General features: G+C 43.3%; 1 protein-coding gene across 2 annotated transcripts in view; it reads right to left on the bottom strand.

Moving 5' to 3' along the window:
- LOC122656728 (MAP3K epsilon protein kinase 1-like) overlaps positions 1-25501 on the bottom strand; it is a 136971-nt gene that overhangs the window by 15797 nt on the left and 95673 nt on the right. The window lies entirely within an intron of this gene.

The raw sequence follows: 25501 nt of genomic DNA, 5'->3' as shown, positions 1-25501 counted from the left end.
CCTATGTTGGAATGGATTCCTAATAAGTCCACAATTTTAAACCATGTAGACAAATGATGTGCCAATTCCAATCATTGGATGGTGAAGAGAAGGAATAGATCACCCAAGTGTCATATTTCATACTCATCTTCAGTCAAATGCCCATGTATGTGTGGTCAAGTGCATAGCGCACTTGGTAGCTAGTGGTGCGTAAAGGCCCATTGCTATCAGGAGGTCTTGAGTTCAAGTCTCCTGGTTCACATCCTACATCCCCCCCCTCCCTATCAAAAAAAAAAATGCACATGTATGTCCATGCATGCCTACAGTACTCTGAACACCTTTGTGTGCTCTCACAGTCCTAGATTTTTCCAAGATCTATTTTGCCACTTCGCATACTTTATTTGGGCTGAAACTTGACATGTGAGCAGGGGACCTAGAGGTCTACCTGTCCACAAAATTTGGACTCATTAGATTTACCACATGGCAGATTTGGGGGTGTTTAAGAATTCCTACATAGACCGTGTAGGAATACGATACCCATATTTAAAATAACAAAAAATAATATGGAAATGAAACCCAACTGCTGAGGAAAATCACATGGACGGTAAGAGAAATTCTTTGAGAATCTAAAATCCTGGCATACATGTGATGCAAGTACCATATTTCTTGACTTCCCCAACCCCCCCCCCCCCCCAAAAAAAAAAAATAAATGCGATGAAGTATCAGGAATCACGGTCCACAATCCCTTTATCCAGCAAATTTCTGATTGGAAAATCTTTAACCCTCTAGGCCTCTATTATATTGTTCTTTTCAACTCAGAGCAAAAGACTCTAAAAAAGGGGAATCAGTAAAATTATAAAAAGAGGAATTTTGAACAATTGATCTAGGTTTGTGTAACAAGTAACAACCCGCATGCACGTCAAGAATATTTTATTTTTATATTAGGTGTCCTGAAATATTCTAATGCTTTTATGAATATTATAATAGTATTTGAATAATTGTAAGTATTTTATTGCTTGATATTTTGTTTTAGTATTATATTAGTGGATTGTATAATGTTTTATATTCTTATAATATGAAGAGAATTATTTTATTATTTTTAATATAAGTTATATGAATTATATGAGTTTTATATTACATAATACACTATGGTGTATGTATGTGTATATATATGATTGATATTAACGTATAGTTTGTAATTGTATAAAACACTAAGTGAATAGTGAAGTAAGTGTGAATAGTGAAGTAGGAAGTGGCTTGGTTTGGTCTGTTTTGGTTTGGCTCATATGAACCATTGGTCCAAACATGGGTTTGGTTGAACCCAAGTGATGAGAATGGATAGAGTTAGGCTTGGGCTGCTGTCAAGTAACTAGGAGGAGGTGTATAAGTAGAAGTAGGAGGTGGCTGATATAGCTGCCTAAGTTAAGTTGGTGGTGGAAAAGTTACAAACTGAAGGTGGCCGGTTGATTGACGAAGGAAAGAATAGGGAAGAGGGAGTCCTACGTTAGAGCTAGGAGAATTGTTTTGGCTGCCTATGTTGCTGTGGAGCTAAAGAAAAGAAGAAAAAGAGAAGGGGCTGGTTGTGCAGAGAAATTCTAAAGAAAAAGAGTTGGAGATTGAAACTAGTCAGAGTTGTGTGGCGCACGTTAGGCTCTGGTGGTGTAGGCAAGGGTTTGGCGTTTTGCGATCTGCGCAATGGCGTGTCCCCCTTCTCGGGAGGAGCACCCACCTGATCCTCCCCTTCGTGGGGTCACCTCGGGTGGGTCTGCTCCTTCTTTCGCGACAGTGGTGTCTCGTTTGTTGGCCCCAGCCTATTCTGCTAAGCCTCAAGTGGACATCTCGGTGAGGCAGCCTTCGTCTTTCTACGGAGAACCTGCAGTGTTTTTCTCTAAGGAGGAAATCGATCTCTCTGAGCAAGCTTTTTCGACCACCCTGATCGCCAAATGCAGCCATGGAAGACCTTCGCTGCACACGATTAAGGCCTTGCTCCATAAAAATCTGTTTGTGCAGGGTGATGTGGTGGTTTCGACGTTGGACAGGCGTCATGTCTTGCTGCGTTTCTCGGCGACGGCAGAATTCGTGAAGGTATGGCTGAAGGAGCAAGTGTACATCCAGGGGTCTCTTTTTCGTTTCCTGAAGTAGTCGTCTGCCTTCGTTTCTGGTTGGGAGTCCCCCCTGGTTCCTGTTTGGGTCTCGTTGCCTGGCCTGCCCATTAATTTTTACCAGGGTAACTTCCTGGTTTCAATCGCTGGTGCAATAGGGAAGTTCTTGAAGGTAGATGGTGCGACTGCGGCTGTTACAAGGGCGGTTGAGGCTAGGTTCTGTGTGGAGGTTGATCTCAGGTGTGAGCTGCCATCAAAGGTTTGGATTGGGTGTGGAGCAGAGGGTTTCTACCAGAGAATGGTCTACGAGAAGCTGCCGTCGTATTGCTCTAGGTGTTCAAAGCTGGGTCATGTGAAGGAAGTCTGTAGGAAAGTGCGACATTCAGGAGGGGCTGCAACTCAACCTGGTGTCATTACGAGCTTGCAGGAACAGCATGAGGAAGGTCCAGTGCTCCACGCTCAGACAGGCAACAGGGACGGAAATGGAGTTTGTGTACCTTATGGGGAGAGAACTTCTCGGGGTGAGGAGAGGAGGCTGTCGACAACTGCCCAGCGACAAGGAGCCCATAGACGGTCTGGCCGATGGAGGCAAACTGGTGCTGTTGCAGTAGCCAGGGAGGGCGCGACAGGCGGAGTTGAGGAGGAGCTTCAAGAACTCCCAGTGAGTGTCCCTACCAATGGAGAACCACTGGTGAGCAAGGAAGGAATGGCAGCAGGAAATGTTGCGCTGCTGGCGCCGGAGGAGTTGACGGGTGTTCAGCCTGTCGCGGTGGGAGCTCTTCCCTTGGAGGGGGCTGCTATCGAAGTTGCTGGAGTTGGCGTGAATGATGGGCAATGAGATTTGGGCAGTGATTTGGGGTTTGAAGTGCAGTCTTAGGAGTGTTTAGGGGTGCGTGAAGGTGGTTCGGAAAGGGTGCCCAGGGGTATTGCTGCTAGTGGAGGCTGTTCGCACTCTGTGGGGGAGCACTCTGCTATTTTCTTTCGGCATGGGGATCCGTCTAGGCGCACCAGGGGTGATTCACAGGTGGCCGAGTTGCCTGTTCCCACCTTGGACCGAGAGGCCCTGTTGGAAAGTTTTCGAAGATTCAATGCTGTGATCGAAAGCAGAGTTCGAAGCACAGTTGATAGGCTGGGGGAGGAAAATAGGCAGCCTTCGAGGCCGCGGGCAGAGAGACGAACAAGGCAGGTGTCTACTCGTGTTACACTGCTCAGGGCGGCAAATGTTTACAAGAGAAAGAAAATCAGGAAGACAAGGCGGGTTAGGCCAGCCAGGGTGGAGCCAAACCAGCGTTTCACGAGGTCCATGGGACCGATAGAGCCACTCCAAACTGTTTCCCAATGAATTGTTTGTTTTGGAATGCTCAAGGAATAGGGAACAAGCCAACCTCAAGGCGGCTGAAAGCTTTGGTGAGTCAGCATAAGATTGACGTTGCTGCAATTGCAAAACCTAAAGCGCAGAGGACTAAGGGGAAGAAGGTTATGAGAAGGATTGGGTTGGATTCCCTGCATACCCAGGACAGATTGTGGATCTTTTGGAGGGAGGCAGTGCAGGTAACGGTGGTGGAGGAGCACAACCAGTTTGTCACCCTTCGGTGTGTTGATGCAGGGGTGGGAAGCTTTTTCATTACCTTTGTGCATGGTCTATGCACAGCAGTTGAGAGGAGGGATTTGTGGTCAAGTCTGGAGGCTTTTTCCAGATCTATAGATGAGCTGTGGGCAGTGGGAGGCGATTTTAATGTGGTGGCTGCTCCGATGGAAAAAGCGGGGGGTTGCCTTGCTTGTTCTCACTCCCTTGAGGAGTTTGGTAGCTTTGTTAGTGGGGCTGGCCTCATGGATGCGGGTTACTCTGGCAGTATTTTCACCTGGTAAAATAACCAGGAGGGCACCAGAAGGGTTTTGGCCAGGTTGGATCGCTTTCTTGTTAATGCGGAGTGGGTTGGGACTTACCTAAGGACTGAGGTCACTCATTTTAACCGGACTTGTTCAGATCATGCCCCTATTGGGATGTCCTATGCAGTTAGTGGTGACCATGGTTTTTCGTCCTTTAAATTCCAGTAGATGAGGCTGTTGCATCTGAATTTTATGGAGTTTGTTAAGAGCTAGTGGGACAAGCCGGTTATGGGTTCTCCGCTATGTGTTTTGTTTCTAAAGTTAAAAGGACTTCGCGGTGCGCTGCATAGTTGGAACAAAGAGGTGTTCGGTAACATCCATTAGAGGGTTAGGGATGCAGAGGACTGTGTTAGTAGGGCAGAGGCAGAATCAGACCAGTGCAACAGTGAGGAGGCAAGGGGGCTTTGCAGGCGGCCAGGGAGGCTCTTCAGGGGGTTCTATTACAAGAGGAAATTTTCTGGAGGCAAAAGTCAAGGGCAACCTGGTTGAAGGAGGGGGACCGAAACATGAAAATTTTTCATTCATTAGTGAAGGCCAGAAGAAGGAAAGCTGGTGTCTACAAAATAAAGGGATAAGGGGGAGAGTGGATTTCGGACCCCGATGCGATTCACGCGGAGGCGGTGCAACATTTCTCGGGGATCTATGCCTCTCAGGGGTGTGTGGTGGATGAGGGGCTGTTGTCTTTGATTCCCAAGGTGCCCTCTGAGACGGACAACTCCTTCCTCCTGGGGGTTCCATCTACGGAGGAAGTGAGGACGACAGTGGTTTCCTTGTCTGGGGAGAGTGCCCCAGGCCCTGACGGCTTCTCAAGGATCTTCTTCTCGGCTTGTTGGGATTTGGTGGGGCATGATGTGTGGGAGGTTGTTCATGATTTTTTCACGGGCGGGACTCTCCCAAGAAGCTTTACGTCAGCCAACCTGGCGCTCATCCCTAAGAAGGAGAATCCGGAGGTGATGGCAGATTTTCAGCCCATTAGTTTGTGTAACTTCTCCTATAAGATCCTGGCAAAGATTATTACCACTAGACTGGCAGGGCTACTACCATCTTTGGTGGCAAAGGAGCAAGGTGCTTTTGTGCAGGGACGATGCATACATGACAACATTGCCATTGTCCAGGAGATGGTTCAAGACTTGAACCGAAAAGCAAGGGGTGGCAATGTGATTCTTAAGCTGGATATGGCCAAGGCTTATGACCGCCTGAAGTGGGAGTTCCTCTGGCTTGTCTTGGAAAGGTTTGGCTTTAGTGAGGCATGGATATCACTGATTAAGAAGACGGTCGAGAACTACTAGTTTTTAGTGGTTTTGGGTGGCAAACAGTCGGGTTTCTTTAAATCTTACAGGGGGGTGCGACAGGGAGACTTTAAATCTTACAGGGGGGTGCGACAGGGAGACCCCCTTTCTCCCGCGCTGTTTATCCTGGTAGAGGAGGTGCTTAGCAGGGGTTTAAAAGGATTGTTTGTTGATGGCCTGCCAGCCTATTACAGGATTCCGAGGGGATGCCCAGGAATCTCACATAGCCTCTTTGCGGATGACACCATTATTTTTTCCAGGGGATTGAAAAGCTCGCTTAAGCAGATTATGGGGCTTCATCACCAGGTATGAAGGGTTCTCTGGACAGCTGGTTAATAGGCAAAAGAGTTGTTATGTACTCGGTGACAAAGCTTCGATGGCTGCAGCACACATGGTGGGGGTGGTTACTAGGCTCCCCAGGAAGTCTCTTCCTATCACTTACCTTGGAGCCCCCCTGTGTTCGGGAAGAATGAAGATTAATCTTTTTTGATGGGCTAGTAGGGAAGATCAGAAGTAAAGTGGCGGGGTGGAAGGGTAGGTTGCTGTCTTCTGGGGGTCGTGTTAAGCTCTTGAAGCATGTACTCTCCTCCATGCCAATTCATGTCTTGGCTACTCTGGACCCACCGAAAGCGGTCTTGCATAGTCTGTACAAGATCTGGGCTGACTTTCTTTAGGGCAGCTCTAAATGGGGCAATCTCAGATACTGGGTAAACTGTCAGAAGGTTTGTAGGCTTTTAGCGGAAGGGGGTCTTGGAGTTCGACTGCTGCATGATGTGGGGATTGCTCTCAGGTTGAAAGGGTTTTGGAAGGTTTTGTCGGAGCAAACGCGGTAGAGTGAATTTTTCAGGGCTAAGTATTCAAAAATATGCATGTCACTTTGGCAGGGCAGGTTGGGACTGGATCTAAATCCTGGCACAGCACCATGGAGTTCAAGGGGTTTGTTTTGGAGAGGTCCAGATGGTTGCTTGGGGTTGGCAATGTCTCCTTCTGGCTGGATAACTGGGTGGGAGTTGGCCCTCTAATAGACTTTGTGGATAACGGTTTCCTTGTGGATGTGAATCTATGTGTTAAAGATGCGGTTGATGATGAGGGGGCTTGGAAGGAGGAAATCCTAAGCCTTATCGATTTGGAGGCAATCAAGGACAGCATCAGATCAGGGGACTTTGCGCTCTCTAACAGGGATGATTTGTTGATTTGGACTCCGGTGTGTGATGACCATTTCTCCTCTAGATCAGCATGGAACGAAGTCAGGCATAGGGACTCTAAAAGATCCTTTACTAAATGGATCTGGAATCAGACGGTGCCCTTGAAAGTGGGGTTTTTTGTTTGGCAGCTCCTATTGGGTAAAATCCCCACTGATGATGCTCTTATGGCTCTTGGCATCCCCTTAGCATCGAGATGCAATTGTTGTGGACAGCCAAGGAGGGAAACCACGGACCACTGTTTGGGTGCTGGCAGAACGGCAACGAAGGTTTGGGAGTTTTTTTCATGGCTTTTGGACATCCTTTATTTGCCCACACAGGATGTCAGAAGTCGTATTTGATTCTGGCAAGGCGCAGGGAGTTGCAAGAGCCTTAATGACTACATCATTGGCATATTGCCTGCGTTAATTGTTTGGGAACTCTGGAAAGAGAGGAACAACAAAAGGCATGGGGAGAAACGACGTAGCGCTGCCTCCATCATTGAGCGCATCAAGGGATGGGTAAGAGAGGTTCAGTTTCCCCTTAATGTTGGTGGATGGGAGTCCCCTAGGAATACCTTAATTCTTCAGTGCTTTGGCCTGGTGGCCCCTTTGGCAAGGATGAAGCAGCCCCTTCCGATCTATTGGTGTCCCCTTTTGTTGTCCGTGAAGTTAAATGTTGATGGAGCTTGCAAAGGAAACCCGGGGATTGGTGCAGGAGGAGGAGTGATTAGGGACCATTCAGGTTTGGTGCTGGCAGCCTTTGCAAATTTCTATGGAGAGTGCACTAATGCCATAGAGAGCTCAGAGCGTTAAGGTATGGCTTGAAATTATGCCAGGAGCTAGGGCATGCAGACGTGGTGGTTAACTCTGACTCGGCTACTACTGTAAGTATGGTCAACCTCAAGAGATGTAACCTATGGAAGGGATGGTACTGGTTCCAGGAGGTTTTGGCTCTGGTCATTCGGACTCGGGCCACAGTGTCCTTCGCCTATCGGGAAAGCAACAAAGCGGCAGATTGGCTGGCTAGAAAAGCTTGTGATACAAGCGCTTCTTTCACCTACTTCCAGGACAGCCTGCTTGGGGGGAGCTTTGCAAGTATTATTAAGGAAGACAAGGCTGGTTTGCCGGTATTCAGGTTCTAGCAGGGTTTTGCTTGTGTTTGTATGGGTCAGTTCAATGAGGGCGTACCGGAGTGGTTAAGTGATCGGGAAAGTGGTAAGGCGGGATGTCCCCCCCTTGTATTCTTTGATTCTTTTGATTGATTAATAAAATTCTAGGGGCTGCCCCGGGTCCCAATTAAGTTCGGGTTAAAAAAAAAAACAAAAAAGTTTGAAACTAGTTGCTGGAATTCTGAGCAAGGAAAGAGGAAGATAAGGAGTAGAGGCAGAAATAGAAGAGGAGACGTTGGAAACTGAAATGGAGACTGCAGAGTTTCAGACTTGGAAGAAAAAGAAAGGAAGAGGATGAGAAGCTGAAGGTCAGAGGTGCTACTGGAGTTGCTGAAATTCTGGAACTTATAGAAGAAAGATGAAAAGAAGGAAGGAGAAGACGAGGTGCAGGGAATTGAAGGGAACTAGTGCATGTGTATGTAATCGCTTGAGATGGGGAACTTATTTAGAATTTTTTGTGGGCTTAATTAATATTCCATATACCCCAAGGTTGTAGCTTAGTTGGTAAGGACTAACACCTCAAATTAAGAGGTCATGAGTTGAACTCTCCTTGGGGCCTAAATATATATAAAATATATATATATATATATATATATATATATATATATATGCCATACCTATTGGTGTGGGTTCACAGGCATAAACTCTGTTTGGGAATAGTTTTAAGGATATTGGGGGTATACTAGTCTTTTCCATTGTAGAGGTGGATTAGATTAGGGTTTGTATTTATTATAAATACATGGTTAGGGTCCCTGCAGCCTCTTAGTCTCATTCTCTATTTTTCTCACAAGAAAGGGAGCCAAAGTGGGAGGAGAAGGCTGTGGAAGATCCAAACCGAGGGAGGCTCTCTTAAAGGAGATTGCCATCAATTATTGTTCGAGAGCGAATCAAGCTTTGGAGCTTTTTCTTGTTATTGTTCTTCGCCAACATACATGGGTGCTAGGTACACTAAAATTTCCAGTTTTTTTATTCAATCGTGTTTTAGATCTCTGTTTGGAGATGGATTCAGGTTTACCAACCCCAAGGATTTTCTAACAACTTAGGGTGCTGAACCATGGGAATTCAAGAAAGAAATTGAAGAACAAGAAGAAGAAATTTGGGATGGACGCTGCTGTTATTCTATGGAATTAATGGAAGATTTATGAATTTGGATTGCTGAATTGAAAGAGAATGAAGCATAATACTGCTGGGTCCAAACATTTGAAGGAAAATTTGAGAGAGAGCAAGGGTTGCACATGAAGTTTTATTGCAGAATCTGAGTCAAGAATAGATTAGAATAATGTTGTGTTGCTAAATTGAGAAGGGAATGATATGGATGTTCATGGAATTAGAATCTGCATTGATAGAAGACTGAAGGAATTGAAAAGAATCTTAAGGAATTCAAGATTTAATCCTTAAGAGTAGAGGATTGGATGAAGGGTTGTGCTAATTGAAGACCTAATTGAAGTTTCTGCTGCTAGGTTCAAGCATTTGATGGAGGAAATGGTAATAAGTTGGGAGCTGGAACCATTAGAGTTGCAGAGAACCTGAAATATAAGGGGTTGTGATATTAGATTGTCCAAATTGAAAGAGAGAAATGGAGAAATTTAAAGGGCTGGAAACAGAATCTGAAATGTGTTCTTAAAGGCTACATAGATTGAAGCAGGAATTTGAGAACCTTGGAACTGGAGCTGCTGATGGACTTTTGAGGAGGTGGTACTTCAATTAAGCTTGGAATTGGAAGATGGTTGTTGCTGCAACATAGATTTGGTAAAGGAAGTTGGCAAGGTTTGGGAAGAGTAACAGGGATTTCAAGTCTTGGGTGATCTAATTAGATGCTGAAATCATTGGACGATACACATATACAAAACAAGTTCATTGATTATACTAAAAGCAAGGTGAGGGAGCATGATTATGTAATGTATAATGTTATATGCATTAGTTGAATGATGTGGGAGAATCATGACTTAGTATTGTGCTGCAATATATAAATGATATGTGGTGAAATGATTGAATGCTGTATGTTAATGAATATTATTACGTTCCATCTAAACGGAATGCTTAACATGACAGTACAGGTATATTGATTAATGAACGCTATGAAATGATAAGATGCATGTGGCAAATGAATGTGGAATGAAGTTCTGATTTGTATTATGTATTGATCTATGTATGAGAATGATTTAATATATATGCCATGTGAAAGTAATGAATGAATATGGAATGAAAGAGAAAGAAAGAGGAAGAAAGAAAAGAAGAATGTGAATGAAAAAGAAGTATGTATGCAGGGTTATGGTAATATGCAAAATATCCTTGTGGCTACCACCCTTTTCTAGTAGGGGGTTATGTACTGGATGAGGTTTTGGAAAAGGAAAGAGAATAGACGAGGGGTCCTCCCCCAGGGCTACGGTGCCTGGATACATGGGAGTAGAGTGCGTTTATTATGATGTTTGATTAGATTAGGGGTCCTCCCCCAAGGCTACAGTGCCTGGACATATGGGAGTAGAGCGCATCTATAATGCAGGGCTACAATGCCTGGGAATGTATGTAGCCGACAGCCACCCTCAACTATTTTTGCACTATGGTAGTTTACTAAATGGCCAAGACTTGACCTAACTAATTAAGGAATGAATTTCTATGGTTTGTGTTAGCAGAACCATGAGTTAGAAAGAGAGAATGAGAGAATAGAATGGCTTGATATTTCATTGATAGGGCCCTCTATTTATAATAGAGGAAAAATATTACAAAGGGACATAAGAGCAACAATCTAATCCTAATAACTTAACAACTAAGCAAGCCCAAAAGGACTTGAATACCCCCACGGTATTCTGGATTACATATTCCAACACTCCCCCTCAAGCTGGATTACACATATAAGTAAAAAGAAGCTCCAGCTTGAACTAATAAGAAAAAAAAACTTCAACATTCTAACACTCCCCTTCAAGTTGGCGCATATAAGGCACTAATGCCCAACTTGAATAAAATGGGAAGAAATAGAGTTGCAATAGAGTCCAGCTTGACAGATGAATGAAGCTCCCAAATAAACCTTAAAGAACTTGAAATAATTGATCTTCAAAAAACTGGGCAGACTTGATCAGCAAAGTTGTCACCAATCTTTAATAGCAGTCCAGTGATGAATCTCAGATTGTCATAGTGACATAAAATCATGAAGTGAAAGACTAGGGCAGCAAGCAGCAGAATAAACTGAATCAACCCAACTATGATCCTTTAAATAAGCAGGCAACAACCAAATATCTTCAATATGCTTCAAAACTTCAATCTCCCCCTTACGGCAAACTCAACCCAATAACGAAGGATACCCAATGGTAATAGTGGAAAAAACTGATCTTCTATGTTTTTCACTAATGTTCCTGCAAGTTCTGCGTTATGCAATGTCTGCAGGTGTATTGTACATAACCCCCCCTCACGTGTAGTAGTACATGTGGACAAATAACGGAGATGATGTAAAAGATAGTGTAAAAGTATAAACTTTCAGAATTCTCCAAAGGTGCTATGGGTATGGAAAAAGGAAGGAATGGTAAGTTAGAGTATACCATAAACTTCCAAAGTGAATATGGGTAAATGCCAAATGTATGGTATAGGATATGGGTAATTGAAGAAGCAGTGGGATACAAAATCAGGGAGAAAAAAAAATGCACCATATCAATTTTCAGCCTTCTTTAATCGATCAAACAAACTTCTTAGATGGAAACTCCTGCAGGGGAGAAACACCAAACTCCAATTTGCAGATCTGATCTAAATAAGAAAATAGATTTGATTTGAAGCAAGGAAAGGCTCCAATCTTCAAGGCTTGATCAATCTTCAAACGAGGAAGAACCAGTGTGCAAAACTCCAATCTATAAACTCCCATATGTTGAATAGAACTGATGAAGATATCTGGAGAATTGATGTAATAAACTGCTCGAAAACTTGGATCAAATCTGAATTAGAGAACAATAATGCTTGGAGCAATCTTCCAAAGTATGCTGAATATAAACTTGTAGAAAAGCTTCACACAACTGAATAGATTCGTAGTCGCAACCAATAACCATGGAACAGCTGTTGTAATCCCAAAAAGAAACTGACCTCCAAAGTAGTAGATTTGATTCTTCAATAAGGTGAAAGAAATTCGATCTCCAATAGTAGGATACTCAGTCTCAAGACCAGAGTAGCAGTAGTCCTCATTAAGGCAGCAATAACACTTTAACCAGTCATGCTTACAGAGGCCAATCAACAGAACCAGCAAGGGATGAATGAAAGCTCAATAGAACCAGCAAATAGAAGACAATAACTCAGCAGATCCAATAGTAATTGATGTAGCCAGCCACATAGGAACTAGAAAAAAATACGTTGATAGTTGTAGAAGTTGACCATAAGGAAGAAACCTGAATTTTGTCAAAAAAACTCTATGAATGATGCTGAAACTTGGGTCGAGTACTCCTCTGATAGTGATAAAACTCTCCTAAAGAAATATCAAGAGAGGACTGCTCTAACCCTTAGATCGATTATAAAAACCCTAAAACTTAAGATCGATTGGAGGGTAGGGGCTTCAAAAAAAAACTGATGATGACTTGTCAAAGTGTGATGATTTTTGGTAATAGATGTTGTCCTCAGCTCCTTGAATGGATCTCCAATACGAACAACCAATCTCTTGTAGTATTTGAGGCTTGATCTTCAAGAGGGAGAAACACCAAAAAGTGCAAAAAAAATAGGGCAGCAGCTATCGTAGGTAGAAGTACTTCTTTAAGCCATGAATAGTTGAAGTAGATTGCTACTCTTGATAGTAGAAACACCTCCAAAAAACCACAGCAGCAGCAAACCTCCCTAACCCAATAATCGCCTTGTGTCAGGGTTTTGGAAAACCTTGAAAAGTAGAGATTGATTGGGGTAGGGTCTTCAAAAAAAACTTGGAAAGGTGCAATATTGAGGTCGAGTGGTCCTTGTAATGGAGGAAAGCAACCCACAAAAAATCAGCAAGAACAGAGAATAGTAACCCTAGTATCGTTTGGAGTCAGGGTTTTGAAAAACCCTGAAAAGGTGAGATTGATTGGGTATATCAGGCTGGAATGGTTAATGAAAGGTGGAGAAGAAAAAAGGGGAAAGAGAACAATGGAATAAGGTAGAGAGTGTTAGAAGTTATGTAATAAGGGTAGTTTAGGACCTAGTCTTATGTCTAGTTGCCATATTATGTATTTTCCCTTTCTTTATCCTTTTACCTCCCTAGGGAGGTGGATGTAACTTTCCTTAATATTATTTAAGTAATATAGATGTGTAGAGGTCTCTCTCTAACACAAGTTACTCAACCGAAATTATTTTCTTCTCTTCTCTCTTGTCTCATTCTTCCTCCTTTCTCATCTTCTTCCTCCTCCAACTTCTTCCTCCTCTCCTACTTACTTTCTTAACCTAGAATCCAACTTGGTATCAGAGCTTTGGGGTTTGAGAGTCGAATCCAGCTTCTTATCCCCATTTTTTCTTCTCTTTGAAATCCTAGGGCACAAAGGATTTCAAGGAGAAGCTTGCTATGTAAAGAATCTGTTGAAAGCATAGTACTAAATCTCGCGAAATCTCGATCGAGATCTCAAATATTTCGAGTATCTCGACCTGACCGAAACGAAACAGCAGCTCGAATAAAAAAAATGCAAAAACTTGGTCGAACTTTTGACCATCTCGCGATATCTCGAGACAAAGTCAAAATCTCGCGAGATATCGAGATTCCTTCTTCAAAAGTAGCTTTATAAATACCAAAACTCATTAGTCTCAGTCGAAATTTCAACCGAGACTTAACAAGCTTTGGTTTTTTGGGCTTTTTTTTCTCCTTGTTCTTCATCCTTTCACTTCTCCTTACTGATTCTTGCACCAGCCTTCGAATTTTCGCTGCATCTACGCCAGATAACACACCATTAGCACATTTGTGAAGCTTTTCCACTATTTCAGGTAAAACCAATTTCTCCAAAAATGCTTTTTTTAAAGAACTATGATCAATACTTGTTTGTTTGTGATGAAATTAATATATGTTAGACACCGGAGGCCGATCTACAGCCTTACGGTGTCGAATTTATATATATATATATATATATATATATATATATATATATATATATTATTTTTTTATTTTTCTGTTTCAAAATTTTGATTTTCTTACAACAAGAATGTAAAAAAAATAGGGGTTATGTACATTGTATGGTGATAAATTAAACATCTTCTCCAACCATTCCCAGTTTTAAGTACGACTCCCACTCACAGGGACATAGTGGATCATCTTTTGTAGATGACATCTTTTCCTACCCAACTCACCAGCCATACCCGTACATGCTCCTAGAGGCGTCATATCATAGAGGATCAGTAGGTAATACCGTAATACTTCTTCACAGTTTGGTGACCCAAATCCTAGGATAGGTCACCTTCAACATGTTGATGATGCAATTTACATGGCCACTATGGATGACTACACTCGTTTCTTCTCCCATACTATGACGTGACATTCATTTGTCCTACAGTCGGAGAACAATGCATGTCGGCTCCATCGGACTATAAGTGGGGTCGATTCTGGACGTCGGAGTAATTATTATTAGAATATTTGAAAACATTTGAGTCACTAGATGACTACTTGACTTGTGTTGGACTATTGGGGATATTGTCATATTGATATCATCTTCTTAACTTGTTATTTACTTATTGTACTTAATATTATGACTGAAGTTATGACTTATGAGTCATGCCCTTTATGTTTCCAACTTCCAACTCAATTTACTTGTTTAAATTGCTAATTAAGCATTAATTTATTACGTCCTCTAGTACTTACAGTCTTAAACAATGTGTATGTGTAATTAACTAAGTTATACGTTAGGATTCGACCATCCATTGCCAATCAATGGTGCAAATCCAAAACACCACTTTGGGTGACCATTTTTGCACTTTGAACATTTAAATGTGTTTATATAGCTTGAAATAAGGTTTCCATAAAGTTTCAGGCCTTAACTCGGCCTAAAACCCACCGAAATGACCTACCGAAACATTATAGAAAAATCAAAATTTCGACCGAAATTTCGGATAATTCGGTCAGCCCGAAACATTGAAACGAAACGAGTTTTCGAACTATGGTTGAAAGAACTATGAAATAGGTTCGAAATAACCGATTCTAGTGTTTGCTACTGCTGTTTGAGCTTGGAGGAAGCTCTATCGATGATTTGAAGGTCTTCTAGCCACTGCTAGAGTTACCGCCAGCTCTACAGTGCAGTCCCTTTATCTCTCTCATACGGTATGGGTTTGCGGATTGGAATGGGTCACCAGAATCACCCAAGGGTGTTGTTTAAGGGCCATGTGCTTCCTCTTGCTGCTTGAAGGCTCAATCTGAGCACAACTCTTTTTCGTGGAATCCTATTTTCTACCCAGGTAAAGCCGAGGCCGCTTCCTTTTTCTCCTCTCTCTTCAACCCCCTCCTCCCCCCTTCCTCCCCCCTCCCCCCTGATCTCATTAACAAATTTGTCCCTTCCTCCTTGGCTAACTCTCTTCTTGCCATCCCTTTCGATGATGAGATTACTAAGGCTATCTTCTCCCACAAATCCAATAAGGCCCCCGGTCCTGACGGCTTCAGCATGGGATTCTTTCTTAGCTGTTGGGACCATCTCAAGGACGATCTCATCAGAGCCATTCGCAGCTTCTTCTTCAACCCCAGCCAGCTTGCCCAGATCAACCAAACCTTCCTCTGCGTCATCCCTAAGCATGATGGAGCCTCCTCTCTTTCCGACTTCAGACCTATTTCTCTTTGTAATCTTCTCTACAAGTTCATTGCCAAAATCCTAGCTAATAGGATCAAGCTTGTCATCCCTGCCTTGGTCAGCCCCAACCAATCTGCCTTCATAGAGGGTAGAAGCATTGCGGATAATATTATCCTTTGCTCAGAAATTGTGTGTGGATTTGACAGAAAATCCCACACTCCTGCTGCCCTCATGAAGATTGACTTTCACAAAGCTTTTGATTCCCTCAGATGGGATTTCATCGGTGATGTGCTCTCCCAAATGGGTTTTCCCCCTGCTTTCATTCGTTGGGTCCATGCCTGCTTATCCACCCCCTCTTTCTCGGTTATTGTGAATGGCTCCCCGGCGGGGTTTTTCAAATCTAAAGTTGGTATTCGTCAGGGATGTCCTCTCTCTCCTTTTCTATTCTCTTTGGCCCTGGAAGTCCTTTCCAGGAGCATCCAAGCCAAAACCGATCTCCACCTCATTTCCCCAATTCCCAAATGTAAGCAGCTGAACCTCACCCATTTGGCCTTTGCTGACGATCTTATGATCTTCTCCAAAGCTTCCCCCTCTTCAATCTCTGAGATCATGGCTTCCCTTAACCTCTTCGAGAGTCCCTCTGGCCTCCGCATTAATCTCCTTAAATCCAAACTCTTCCTCTCTGGCGTCTCGACCCTTGACCGAGACTACCTCCTCCGTCTCACTGGTTTTTCTCTTGGCTCTCTTCCAGTGAAATACCTGGGTCTTCCCCTCACCCCTGCTAGGCTCTATAGTCATCATTGCACTCCCATGCTTGACAATATTCGCAAGCGTCTTCAGCTTTGGAAGGGTAGGCTCCTATCTTATGCAGGTAGGCTTGAATGCATTAAATCGGTGCTTCAATCTTCTTATATCTATTGGTGCGGCATCTTTGCCCTTCCCAAAGCCACCATCAAAGCTATGGAAGCCCTTTTCTGTGTTTTCCTCTGGAAAGGAAAAGAATCCCACAGATTCCTCTACCCTCTCAGCTAGAAACCCATCTGCCTCCCAAAATCCGAAGGAGGTTTGGGCATCCGCCATATCCGTGATTCCAATACCGCGGGTATTTTGAAGCTTATTTGGAAAATCTCCTCTAAGCATGACTCCATTTGGGTCCATTGGGTCTACTCCCACTTCCTCAGGAATGACTCCATTTGGACTGTATCCGTCCCTGCGGATTCTTCTTGGATCTGGCGCAAGATCCTTCTTCTCCGCCCCCTGGCCCTTAGAGCCATTTCCTCTTCCATCTTGGATGGATCCTCCACCTCCCTCTGGTTTGAACCCTGGCATCCTTTTGGTATTCTCTACAACTTCTTTGGAGCCAGAACAATTTATTCCTCCGGCATTCCAAAGTCTGCTCCCCTCTCCTCCATCATTTTTCAAGGTTCCTGGTCCCTCCCCTCCCCTACCCCCCTCGCCCTCTCCTTGATCTGGAATTCCCTCCCCTCCCTCCCTCCCTCCCCCCATGCTCACGCGGACAAGGTTATTTGGCTCCCCTCCACTAATGGCCTTTTCAGCTTTAGATCCGCCTGGAATCTAGTCAGAACCCAAGCCCCTACTGTCCTATGGCATAAGTTAGTCTGGTTCAAAGACCACATCCCTCGACATAGCTTCCTTGCTTGGAGAACCCTTAACCTTTGCCTCCCTACCCAAGCCTTCCTCTCCCACCGCAGAATCTACATCCCCACATCTTACATCTTCTGTTGGAATGGTTCAGAAGACATTGACTACCTTTTTTTTGCTTGCCCCTTTACCTCTACCATTTGGAAAAAAGCCCTTTCGTTTATCTGGCCTCGCAGTAGGAGACATCTCCCTTTCGCTCAAGAGTGGCTTTGGCTGGTCATGACTTACCCTGGATGCTCGATCTGTGATACTATTGGCAAGCTTGTGTTTTGCGCTTCTCTTTACCACATTTGGATGGAGAGGAACCTTAAGAGATGGACCTCCAAATCTCGCTCCTTTGACTTGATTTGGAAAGCCATCTTTTGGGATGTCTCCACTAAGCTTACTTTTCTTCCTACCAAGGCTGTTTTGGACTCCCCAAGGAACAGGCATATTGTTGTGTCCTGGGGTTTAGATAGTGCTCTTTTAAGATCCCTCTCCCCCACTTAGTTGGGCCTGGGATCTGCTCTCCCCCCCCCCGTGTTCCCCTTTTTGTACATTCCCCCCCCCCTTTTTCGGTCCTCTTCCCCTTTTCGCCCCCCTTGGGCTTTGGTAATATAATTTTTTATTCACCAAAAAAAAAGAGCCAAGAATGTCTGATTCCCTTTTTTATTGCATTTGGACTACAATATGCCACCTCCTTTGTTGAGTAATGGTTGTGCTCAGCTTTTGTGAAGCTTTTGAACTTGTTTAAGGTTGACATTACCCCTTGGAGAGTATTAGAGTGAATTACTCCCAAGGCTGTCTCTGTTCTTTTCTTGTATTTGGTTCCTTTTGGGGTTGAGTGTGTACTCCCCACTTGGTTGACTCAGAGGCTTTTGGGCTTGGTTCGGCTGATTCACAGCCCACTCCAACAGCCCCCAATTTGTTAATGAGAACTCTCATCGTCAGATCTTCATTGTGAAGCTTGATAACACCAATTTCTTCTGTGAAGTTATCTCTTAGGAGTAAAGGGAAACTTGGATATATTACTGGCGTTATTAAAGCCCCAGAGGCTGGTTCTCCTACTTATGAGAAATGGGAGACAGAAAATTTCACAGTCATGACATGGTTAATTTGGGACAGTGTCTCCCAGACATTTGACAGGGTAGCTGACTCCGCCAAGGTCTATCAGCTCCACAAAAAAATTAATTCAATGAAACAAGGTGACAGGACCATTTCTGAGTACTACAATGCTTATATTAGTCTCTTAGAGGAGTATGATCAGTACAGAGATGTTCAATTGAGCAATCCAGAGGATGAAGCAAAGGTGTATTGTACTCTTGAAAAGGAGCGTGTCTTCACTTTACTTGGTGGTTTGAACCCTGACTATGAGCCAATCAGGCTCCAGATTTTAGGCCGGTCCCCTCTTCCATCTCTTGATGAGGTTTGTAGTTACTTACAGAGTGAGGAGACTCGGCGTGTTGCTATAGAATCAGCTCTAGTATCTTCATTTGAGAAGTCAGTTCTCAATTCTAGTTCTTTTCGGGACACCCGTGGAGGTAATAGAGGCCAGGGGCCTAATCTTAGGGAAGACAGAGTAGTTGAGACCAATGGTACTAGTAGAGGTGGCAAAGGCAGGTCTCAATGTGATTATTGTGGGAGATCTAGACATACCAAGGATAGATGTTGGACTCTTAATGGCCGTCCTCCTAGTACACAGGGTGGTGGTCGTGGTGGCCGCAGAGGGGAGCTCGAGGAGCACACTCTGTTATGACTGAGGCAGATACTACCTATGATGACTCCACTCTGGCAGATGCAGTGTTTCGTAGGGTCATGTCATAGCTGAGCACATCCTCTACACCCTAGGTGGCTAGTTCTTCTTCATCATCAGCTTTGTAGGTCTCCACCTCAGCTTCTAGTACAGCCCAGTCTTGGGTCATTGACTTTGGTGTCACTGACCACATGACTGGTATGTCCCATTATTATGATTCCTATACCATTTCTTTTGGTAAGGATAAGGTTCAGGTGGCTGATGGCTCCCTTTCCTCCATATCTGGTAAGGGCAGTATCCCTGTTACATCATCTATCTCTCTTACCTCGGTTCTTCATGTCCCTAACCTTACCCTTAATCTTCTATCTATTAGTTCTATGACTAAATCTCTGAATTGTTGTGTCACTTTTTTTCCTTCTTATTATCTGTTTCAGGATTTGGTGACGAAGAGGATTATTGGCAGTGGTCGTGAGGAGCAAGGCCTTTATCTTTTTTAACCTTTTTTGCCCATAGCTCAGTCTTATGTGTGTGGACGTAATGATAGTAGTTCTGTGGATTCTGTTATGTTATGGCATCGTCGTCTTGGCCATCCATCTTTTGTTGTAATGAGGAAACAATTACCTCACTTATTTTTTTCTATTGCCTCTTCTCATGTTTTTCAATATGAACCATGTATGTTTGCCAACCACTGTCGTTCATCGTATCCATATCATGGTAATAGATCTACTTCTCTTTTTTACATCGTGCACAGATGTTTGGGTCCTTCCCTACTACCTCTTTATTTGGTCATCGCTACTTTGTCTCATTTGTTGATGATTTTTCTCGTGCTACTTGGACTGTTCTTATGAAGCATAAAAGTGATGTCTGTGATGCATTTAAAATTTTTTATCAATGATTCTTACTCAATTTGATACTCGAATCAAAATTGTTCGGTCTGATAAAGTGGGGGAGTACATGTTTGGTGGCCTCCAAATCTTCTTTACTAATAATGACATTATCCATCAGCTAGCGTGTGTTGACACACCCCAACAAAATGGGGTAGCTGAGAGGAAAATCGCCATTTATTGGAGGTCACTCAGAGTCTTCTCTTTGACATGTATGTTCCTAAAACCTTCTAGTCTGAAGCCCTTCTCACTGCTTCTTTTCTCATTAATCGCATGCCTAGTAACTTCCTTGGTTCCAAATCTCCCTTAGAAACTGTATCTCCACAGGTTTCTGCTTTCTCTCTTCCTCCCAAAGTCTGTGGTTGTGTTTGTTATGTGCATATTAATAAACCCCATCGTACTAAACTTGATCCCAAAGCCCTCAAGTGTCTCTTTCTTCGGTATTCTTCTACTTCCAAGGGCTATAAATGCTATCATCCTTCTTCTCGTCGGGGTCTTCTCTCCAAAGATGTCACCTTCCTTGAATCTGTCCCTTTCTTTGCCCCTTCTCAACATCCTCTTGAGGGGAGAATTGTGGAAGTGAACAAGCTGCTGATTTCCTCCATTATCCTCTCCTTATCTCTCTTTTTATGCTTGACATTGGAAAACACAGGACTGTGGATGTGGTTGATACTGATGATCAATCAGGTGTGATTACAAAATTGGTTGTTGAAAGTGGTTCTGGTAATGAGAAGGAGAATGATTACCACATTAAATACAAGAGAGATGAAGGCTTGAATAATGAAGGAAAGAAGACCTGTAAAGAGTCCTCTTTGGATCCAGATCCACATCCTGAGATTCATTCTCCTCAATCAGGTGATATCCCTTCTCCTCCATCTGATTTAGACCTTCCTATTGCTGTTAGAAAGGGGAAAAGAGCTTGTATTAATCCTATAGCCCAGTTTGTTCCCTATGATGCTCATTCTCCTACAGGTCTCGCCTTTATTGCTGCTCTCTCTATAGCTTCTATTCCCAGGAATGCTATTGATGTTATGTTTGACCCAAAGTGGAGACTGGAGACAACCTATGTCTGAGGAGATGATGACTCTTAAGAAGAACGGTACTTGGCAATTGGTGGATCTTCCCAGAGGACGTGTACCAGTTGGATGTAGATGGGTCTACACCATCAAATATAAATCTGATGGCATTGTTGAGAGATACAAAGCAAGGTTGGTGGCCAAGGGGTACAGTCAAGTCTATGGAATTGACTATCAGGAGACATTTACTCCTGTGGCTAAGCACAACTCTATAAGAGTTCTTTTATCAGTAGCTGCCAATAAAGATTGGTCATTATATCAGTTAGATGTCAAGAATGTGTTCCTTCATGGTGACTTAGATGAGGAACTGTACATGCAAACTCCACCAGGTTTCAACATACCTTCAGCTAAAGGGAAAGTATGTCTTCTCAAGAAGGCACTATGTGGTCTCAAACAGTCACCAAACGCATGGTTTGAGCGCTTCCAGCAGGCCATTCTGAAGAATGGGTATTCCTAAAGTCAAGCTGATCACACTCTCTTTACCAAACGGGGTAATGGTACCATTACAGCTCTTATTGTTTATGTTGATGATATTATGGTCACTGGAGATGATACAGCTGAGATAGATAAACTGCAGATCTACTTAGTTCAACAATTTGAAATCAAAGATCTGGGTCCCTTGAAGTACTTCTTAGAGATTGAAATATCAAGGTCCAAGAAAGGAATCAACATATGCCAACGGAAGTTTGTTCTTGATTTGTTGACAAAAACAGGGATGTTAGGCTGCAAACCAGCAAGCTCTCCTATTGAGCAGAACCACAAATTAGGGGAAGCTTGTGGTCCCTCTCTTGTTGATGTAGGAAAATACCAGAGGCTAGTGGGAAAGCTTATCTATCTTTCTATGATATGCCTAGATATTTCCTATGCAGTGGGAGTAGTGAGCCAATTTATGCATGCCCCCAATAGTGGCCACTTAGATGCTGTGTATCATATTCTCAGATATCTGAAATCTTCCCTAGGAAAAGGGCTGCTGTATACCAAGCATGATTACTTGAGAGTGGAAGGTTTCACTGATGCTGATTGGGTTGGATCCATCATAGACAGGAGATCTACCTCCGGCTATTGTACCTTTGTGGGAAGCAATTTGGTTATATGCAGAAGCAAAAAACAGCATGTTGTAGCCAGATCTAGTGCAGAAGCGGAATTTAGAGCTATGGCCCATGGAGTGTGTGAATTCATTTGGCTGAAGAGGCTTGTTCAAGAATTGGGGTTGGACACTGAAGGGCTTATGAGACTCTACTGTGATAACAAGGCAGCCATCAGTATTGCTCACAATCCAGTGCAACATGATAGAACAAAACATATTGAAGTGGATCGACACTTTATCAAAGAGAAGATTGACTCCGGCTGCATTTGTACCCCTTTCGTGAAGACTGGTGATCAACTAGCAAACATCTTCACCAATGGGCTTATCTCCCTTCAGTTTAGTACCCTCTTATGCAAGCTGGGAATGCATGACATTTATTCTCCAGCTTGAGGGGGAGTGTTAGAAGTTATGTAGTAAGGGTAGTTTAGGAACTAGTCTTATGTTTAGTTGCCTTATTATGTATTTTCCTTTTCTTTATCCTTTTTTACCTTTTACCTCCCTAGGGAAGTGGATGTAATACTTTCCTTAATATTATTGAAGTAATATAGATGTGTGGGCCGACCTTAGGAGCTCCCTCCCCCCCATCCCCCCTAGGCACCGAGGTAGAGGCGACACCATCTTGTGGCTCCCCTCCCACTTGGGCAGATTCAGCTCTCACTCCGCTTGGGATTTGGTTAGACATAGAGGGACCCCTTGTCCTTGGCATAGAGTTGTCTGGTTTCGTAGCCACATACCTCGCCATAGCCTCACGGCTTGGCGCGCCCTTGCAAGCTGCCTTCCTACCCAAGCCTTCCTCATTATCGGCATATTCAAGTCCCTCCCAACTGCTGTCTCTGTTGGAATGGGACTGAAGATGTCGATCACCTATTCTTCACTTGCCCCTTCGCCTCCTCCATTCGGACCCGTGTTCTTCGCCATTGTTGGCCTGGTAGGCGCACTCCTGTTCCTCTTAGCAGGGAATGGATTTGGATCGACATGACATTCGGAGGAAAGTCGATCTGCGACTCGGTTGGCAAGATTGCCTTTTCTGCCACTATCTCCCACATCTGGATGGAACGCAACCTTAGAAGATGGACATCCAACTCCCGCTCTTTTGACACTATTTGGAAGGCCATCTTTTTTTATGTTTCATCTAAAGTTAGATCCCTCCCCCCCCCCCCCCACAGATGTGAAAGATTCCCCAACAGGCTCATTGTTGTCTCCTAGGGCCTCCCTACATCTATTTTACGCCCTAACTAGTCCCTAGTTTCGGCTTGTTGCCCTTGGGCTTGTATATTCCCTCTTTTTCTTCGTAATGAAATTTTTATTCATCAAAAAATATATATATATATATATATAGATGTGTGGAGGTCTCTCTCCAACACAAGTTACTCAACCGAAATTATTCCATTATCTTCTCTCTTGTCTCATTCTTCCTCCTTTCTCATCTTCTTCCTCCTCTCCTACTTACTTTCTTAACCTAGAATCCAATTGATAGGTGCTGGAAAAGAAGGCAGAGGGAGCTCCAATAATTGAAGATCAACCTTCCATGGTGATAGGAATCTGATCTCCAAAGAATTCTGGGAAACTCCAAATCGCAGAGATGGTTCCAGCAGTGTTCAATCAGAAAATTGTAAATAAGAGATAGGTGGGTTGTGGGAGGGCAGCAACTAAATCATTGGTTTAGGTTTTCCTCACTAGTGCTGCCCTCTTACAGGGAAAAAAGGCTAAAAACCAAAGGAAGGAGAAACCGAGAGAGAGAGAGAGAGAAAGGAAGGAGAAGGTGATGGAAGAAAGAAAGGTTTTTTTTCCCCCTTCTTTCTAACCTAGATCAGAGTTGGCTCCGATACCATGTTAGCAGAACCGAGAATAAGAAAATTAGAAAATAGCTTGTTGGTTTCATTGATAGGTAAGCCCTCTATTTATAATAGAGGGAAAATATTACAAAGGGACATAAATAAAAAAAAATACCTCTAACTAGCTGACTCAATAAGAGCAGCAATCTAATCCTAATAACTTAACAACTAAGCAAGCCCAAAAGGACCAGAATACCCCCACAGTATTCTGGATTACATATTTCAACAGTTTGTCATTTATGTCTTTGCATCAATTATTGTATCTTTGAATGTGTGGAATTCCGTGAATACTGGCTTGATCTATATGATCATAGTCCAGCCTTTATTTATAATATTGAAATCATATGACAAGAATACAACTAAGCAATGTGGGACTAAAACCCATATTACAACACTCCCCCTCAAGTTGGTGCATACATATCACACATGCCCAACTTACTAATTATAAGAAAAAATAACTTAGGACAGATTCCTTTGGTGAGGATATCAGCCAGCTGATCACTAGACTGAATAAATGGGATACAGATTAGCCCTTGTTCCAACTTTTCTTTGATAAAATGCCGGTCAATGTCAACATGTTTGGTACGATCATGTTGAACCGGATTGTGTGCAATGTTGATTGCGGACTTGATATCATAGTAGAGTCGCATAGGAAGATCAGTAACCATCCCCAAATCTTGAAGAAGGCCCTTGAGCCAAAGAAGTTCACAAATACCCTGGGCCATAACTCGGAACTCAGCTTCAGCACTAGGTCGAGCTACAACAGCTTGCTTTTTGCTTCTCCAAGTAGTTAAGTTTCCTCCAACAAATGTGCAATAACCGGATGTGGATTTCCTATCATCAGGACTGCCAGCCCAATCTGCATCAGTATATGCTTCTATCCGGAGGTGGCTATGAGGAGAGAACAAGATTCCTTTTCCAGGAGATGACTTAAAGTAACGGAGAATTCTATACGCTGCTTCCAAGTGAGAAGAGTGAGGATCATGCATGTATTGACTGACAATGCTTACAACAAATGTGATGTCCGGCAGAATATATGAGAGGTAGATCAATCGGCCAACTAACCTTTGATAACTGCCCTTATCCACCGGGTCGCCGTCCTTACTCTTCAAATGTGTGTTGGGCTCAAGGGGGGTATCTGCTGGTTTACACACAAGCATCCCTGTCTCTTGTAACAAATCTAAGGTATATTTCCTTTGAGAGAGAGATATGCCCTTAGCTTAATAGGCAACCTCAATCCCTAAGAAATACCTTAATCTACCCAATTCCTTAAATTCAAACTCAGTACCCAAATAAGCCTTCAACTTCTGTATTTCCTGTGCATCACTGCCAGTGATCACTATACCATCAACATAGACAATCAACATTGTCACTTGCTTTCCTACTTTCTTCACAAACAACGTATGATCAGCATTGCTCTACTTGTACCCATAAGCAATCATAGCCTTATGGAACCGGCCAAACCAAGCCCTAGGTGACTGTTTCAGACCATACAGGGCCTTCTTCAGTTTACATACCTTTCCTTGAGTTTTTAAAGAAGTAAAACCAGGAGGTATCTCCATGTAGACATCTTCTTCCAGATCTCCATGCAAGAAGGCATTCTTCACATCAAGTTGTTGGAGTTCCCATCCTCGATTCACAGCACAAGAGATAATAACCTGTACAGTATTCATCTTTGCTACAGGAGGAAAGGTCTCTTGGTAATCAATACCTTGGGTTTGAGTAAACCCTTTGGCAACAAGCCTCGCCTTGTATCTCTCCACCGAGCCATCAGCCTCAGGCTTCACTACAAAGACTCATTTGCAACCAAGGTCTTTTTCTAGGTGGAGGACTCACCAAATCCCAGGTCTGATTTTTTTCAAGGGCATGCATTTCTTCATTCATTGCATCCTTCCATTTCTGTTCGGCTATAGCCT

Source organism: Telopea speciosissima, chromosome 3, assembly GCF_018873765.1.
Source record: "Telopea speciosissima isolate NSW1024214 ecotype Mountain lineage chromosome 3, Tspe_v1, whole genome shotgun sequence".
Taxonomy (NCBI): Eukaryota; Viridiplantae; Streptophyta; class Magnoliopsida; order Proteales; family Proteaceae; genus Telopea; species Telopea speciosissima.
Note: the sequence above shows the minus strand (reverse complement) of the source record. Positions and strands in the feature narration are given on the sequence as shown.